Consider the following 6196-nt stretch of genomic DNA (forward strand, 5'->3'; position numbering starts at 1 on the left):
CATTTTTAAATTCGTGTAACTAACTGTTGATAAACATAATCAAATACAGAATAAACATTCATTTTAAATATAAAAAATCTAAAATATAATTAAGACAATTATTGAGTTCTAACAGAATGTTTAATTATTATCTTTATAAAAAAATTATATTATTAAACCAAAAATAAATTAATTTATTATTAAATCTAAATTAAATTAGAAAAGTCACACCAAAAAAACGAGAACTATTAAATAGTTAATTTGATACTATTATCATTTTTTTACAAATTTTTATGTTATCTTCAAATTGATATTTTAGTTCAAAAATAAAAACATTACCGCTTTTTTAAAACCACATAAAATCGTATTATATCGATAGAGACAAAGAATAAAAACCAAATATTAAAATCGAGATTTATCTTGCTGTATTGCGCGAGTACCCTTCTAGTCTTTATAAAAAATATATTATTGAACCTAAATCAAGTTAAATTAAATTATAATAAAAAATTTGAATTAAAAAAATATACAAACAAGAACTTTTAAAAAGTCAATTTGATCTAATATTGATATGTTTTTTGCAAATTTTATATGATATTTTCAAATTTATATTTTATTCAAAAACAAAACATTATCGTTTTCTCAAAACCATATAAAATTGTATTATGTCGACATGAATAAAAAAATAAAACAAAAACATTGAAATAAAAATATGTCTCGATGCATTACATGAGTACCCTTCAAGTATTTTTCTTTAATATAATTAAGATGTCATGAATTTAACTAAAAACTCGTTTAAAATTCCAAAGCAAATTTTAAGTACAAAATATAACCCATGGATTCTTTTTAGCATCACTTGCATGCTCATCCCATGCCCAATTTGAAAAATATGTCTCTATTTTTGTACTTAAATCCGTCATTTCGACAACTATCGATGATCGCTCAATAACTAAAATAAAGGGGGTCTGTTAGCGATAAAACACGGTTAAGATACAAGGGATTTGATATTAAAATAAGCTCGAATGTGTGCTTATCGATTAAGATCGAACTATAAAACTTAAGAGACAATCATACGGTTTTTTTTTTCTATCTGCCCGCCCGAATGTTAGATGAAGTTCTTTACTTTGCTCCATTGGACCCATTTGGACATTTATACATAGGCCCAAACAAATCCAAATAGTTGAAATATGTGTATATATTAGGGGTGAGCAGCGGAACTGGGTATCCGGCTATGGAACCGGAACCGATATGAGTGGTTCCGGTTCCACTTCCTAAAATATGGAACCGATTGAGAATGGTTCCGGTTCCGGTTCTCAATTTTTCGGAATCGTTACCCGCCGGGTACCCGGTATTTTTAAATAAAAAAATAATTATTATTTTTTAATACCAAATTTATATTAGGTTTACATCTTGAAAGCACGCCGTCATCTTCATTCTTCATCTAAATTCTTCATATAGAATGATTCGTATTTTTTTAAATTGTGTGTTCACTTGGATTCATAGTATGTAATCGTTAAACTTTGAAATACCATTATAGTATGTAATCGTTAAATTTTGAACATTTTCTATTAGTCTATTATGGTTTGTAATCATTAAACAATATTCGTAACCATTATTATATATAATTTGTATTCTTGCTTATTTATTTAGTGTTTTGGCAACGTTTTATTTTTTATTTCTAAATAACAAAATTTTAATATTTTAGGAAGCGGGTACCCGGAACCGGAAGCGGGTACCCGGAACCGGAAGCGGGTACCCGGAACCGGAACCGGTTCCCGGCGGTTCCGGTTCCAAAAATTTAAGAACCGCTATAACCAGTTCTGGTTCCAGTTCCAATATTTCAAGAACCGGAACCGGTTCCGGTTCCTGTCAAAAAGGGCGGGTACCCGCCTATGCTCACCCCTAGTATATATGTATAATGTTTATTTGATTATATTGATTTTTGAATCGATATTACGAGTCAACTTTTGATTCAAAAAGACTGTGGGTATCGTCTAAATCTTTATCCATCATATTTAGGGGTTGTTTATCTAAATGCTTACCCGGTAAGTGCTTACTGATACGAGTCAACACTATGATTTATTTTAATGCGCAAGATTTTAGTACATCAAAACGTATTGAATGTAACAATTTACCTGGTAAGCGCTTACGTGGGTAAGAGTCGTCATTTTCATTTACCCAGTAAGACTCTTCATCTTTCTTATCGCTCTTACCCAGTAAGATTCTTGGTCTTGTCATATTTATCCGATGAGGAAATTTATCCGTTAAAGCACTTACCAAGTAAGCGTCTAGTAAACGTCTAGTAAACGGCTCCTTAGTATCACCCTAATGAATAATAATTATACGTCCACGTGTAATCTGTATTCGAATATTTGATCAAGTAAAGTTAACTCTATTATTTTAGTAAATAACTGTATGATAAATTACATTTTTCATATTCATAGCGTAATTTTCATGGCAAAATATGTTAAAACGTAATAACATTTATTTCAGTTTAACTGAATTGTAATTTATATGATGAAATTTTGTAAAATATCAACGAACATAATATCGACTCATTTAAACGTACAACGGGTATTTAAATGTTTTACTTATATCATATGTAGGGGATAATCAATTGATATTCCATAAAATTACGAGAACACCGAACACCAATGCGCATATGCTATTTCATATGAATTTTACATCTGATACTATGATTTAGAGTATTGATTAACATATATTTGTTACATGATTGTTTGTTTCACATGTGAAAGTTTTTGACATGTTTGTGAAACAAAAAATATACGTAAAAAAGTGTGAATGTATATGAACCAAACACATTTGAAACAAATATATGTTAATAAATACATTAAATATTAGCCTTAGATAGAAAAATCATGTGAAACAATGTCTTACGATAAAAGTTCTCATGGTTTTCACAATATATGAGGTTCTCTTTTGATAATGCCCTTATATATAAATGTTACAATATGATATGTAACACCCTTAAAATAAGAGTAAATTAAACCTGAAAAATAGACTCGGAAGTGATACTTAAATAAACAGAATTTACCCAATGGATGGGGAAATGTAAGCGTTTACACCAATCAATAAGAATGATAGCTAACAACCTCATAATTAAAACCGAACTAGGTGAAGATTTAACATAGGGTGTTGCTGCGATCATCAAAAGATTTCTATTCAACGTATGACACTATGTATCTTCAAAAGTGTCATCCCAAAAATGCCCTTAACGGCAAACCATCGCTCCACTCATACCTTGAGAGCCTCACTGTTATACGATCATGATATACATGTCATTTAAGAAAAAAATGTTAGGATTACTGTATAGTGAGATCAAACAATTTTATAAGGAGAGCTAGAAATCATTAAAGGCATAATACGTCTTGCGACAATGTGGGAGACCTTATTTTCGTTGATTGTGTCAGAACACAAAATTAGGCCACAAATCTAAGAAATACTCCAACGCATAATGTCTTTGGATGAAATGGAATCTGTCAAATGAATTTGACTTTGAAGGATTTGGAATGAAATATTGTCAGGTTTGACCACCTGTTTGGTTGGCAGAATTGGAATGAAATCTATTAAAGGGGTTGGTGTTCGATGGAGAAATTGAAAGATGAGAAGTCAAACTTGCTAAGCGAGTTGGTGTTCGAGGGAGAAACAACAGATCGAGTAAGTGTCGGCTTCTTGAGGAGAAATTGTTGTCGGGTTGTTGAGAGATTAGGGTATTATGAGATGGGGTGAGGGTATATTGGGTATTATGAAATAACAAATTCTGTTCCATTAAAATCCCATCTATTTATCAAGGAATGTTAAAATCCTTTATCCATGGAACTCATAGGAATCTGAAGATTCCTTCCTTTGAAAAGAATGAACTAAACGAAAGAAATGAATCTGGTCAAAGGAATTCAACATTTCAATTCCTTCATATTCCTTCAGAATCTGTGAACCAAACGCTACCTAAGAAATACACATCGAGTTCATAAATGTCAACTTTTATTTTTATTCTATGTCACTATCTTTGGTTTTCCATTGCTAGTCATCTGTTTAGTTAATTTTTATGGTAATTGTTAGTGGATGGCTTTGAGAATAAGGGTCCGTTTACCAAACGATTAACCAAGTAAGCGCTTAACAAGTCACTATATTACCGGATGAATATGGCAAAGACCAAAAGTCTTATGCGGTAAATTGTTGTATATAATAATGTTTTGGTGGATTAAAATTTTATTTGGTAAGTAAATGATAGTGTGAAATTTTGCCGACAAACACTTGTCCGAGTAAACGTTAGGTAAACGGCCTCTAAGACCTTGGAGCGGGGATGTCGATCAGTTTTTTTTCAAATTTTTTTCTAACTATGATATTGAATTTACTATAATTGAATGTTGTTTATTTTATAAAAATTGTACATTGCTTTCTTGCTTACATTTATTCAGATTTTACATCCCGATTATTGCACGGGTATACAACTGGTATGTATGTGTGTGTATATATATATATATGTGTGTGTGTGTGTGTGTGTGTATATTCATGATGATTGTATAATGAATATGTATATTGATGATAAATGTCTTAGTAATGTATGAAACTATGAATACTGAAAATTTGTTGAATACACGTCCATAACTCTTCATGATGAATGTTATAGTAAGTTGTATATTCATGATGAATATCATATTAATTTATGAATATTAAAAAGTTGTAAACATATGAACGTGCATAAATAATATTATACAGATATATTTTTTGATATAAAAAACATAAAAAAAACTTTATCGAGATATATGTCAAATGAAATTCGATTGAGAACTATTATATGTCCAAGGTTCAATATTGAAAAAAATTAAGAGGTTTTCCCTGACTTTGTCCATGTCAACAAACAATTCGAATACCTAGACTTTTTAGAACAGGTTTCGAGTCAAGTAGCAATGATTTGAAGCACTTTTTTTTACACTATTTCAGAAACCCAAGGACTCAATCGTAATTTGTTTGATTAAAATATTAATTATTTTTAAAATAATTTAGTTTAAAAATTAAGAAGGTAATTTTTTTTAATTAAAAATGAAAATAAAAAGTCAGATGTAAATCATAACTTACATTTATACTACTAATTACTTCTTAATTAACTTTTTTTCTTTGAACCATTGATTAAGTTTTCTAAATTTCAATCGACGTTCGACGATCAAAATTTGTCCTCATATTCATAATGTAAAACGAGTTTTCATTTCAACTCACTACTAGAATAATGACTATTTTCGGCAGACGGCTTCCGTCAGTAATTTTCTGAGGGATTTCCGGCGGACTTTTTAATTAATTATATTAGACTTGTATTTAATTTAATCAAAATCCTTTACCGGCGGAAATTTAATTAATCTTTTAAAATTAATTATCCTCCGGAAATATATTTGAAATAAAAATCGGTTTTTAAATTTTCCGGCGGAAAATTAATTAATCTTTTAAAATAATTACCCGTCGAAAATCCGCCGGTAACTTGTTTGAAATTAAAAATCGGTTTTAACATTTTTCTGTGGATTTCCGGTGGAAAAAAAAATAAATCTTTTTAAAAATATATCCGTCGGAAATCGGCTGGAAAATGTTAAAATCGATTTTTAATTTCAAATATATTTCTGGCGGATTTAATTTTTAAAAATATTTATTATTTTTCCGCCGGAAATCCACCTGAAATTTATTTGATATAAAAATCATTTTTAACATTTTCCGGCAGATTTCCAGCAAATTTTTTTTTCTTCTCATTTTTCAAACTTTTCTTTAAATAATGGATCGTATTGGACTTTAACGGATGTTAATGGGTTTTAATGGTTCTATTGGGCTTTGATGGGTGTTAGTTAGGCTTTACTGAATCGTATTAGTTATATTGGGTACTCATCCTTACATATATATGTGTGTGTGCCCGCATAATATAGTCATAGACTATTTTACGAAGTAAAGAACTAATCATAATAGTCCTTCGTATGATCAATATTGGTTTTAATTGGTCAAAATTTGCCGCGATATATAACCGAAAAATAAAGAGTGTAATTGTGTAATTTTTAATCATACTCACGATGATACGAAGCTTAGATTGTTGAAACTCGACAGATAACACAGGTTTGATAAACAACTACCCTTAAGTAAAGCATCTGACAACAATAGAAACGACGAAGGTGGTACAAACTGGTCCGCATAAACCACACAATTTCAAGTAATTCATCAATCG

This window comes from Cynara cardunculus (assembly GCF_001531365.2).
Source record: "Cynara cardunculus var. scolymus isolate 2C chromosome LG 17, CcrdV1, whole genome shotgun sequence".
Taxonomy (NCBI): domain Eukaryota; kingdom Viridiplantae; phylum Streptophyta; class Magnoliopsida; order Asterales; family Asteraceae; genus Cynara; species Cynara cardunculus.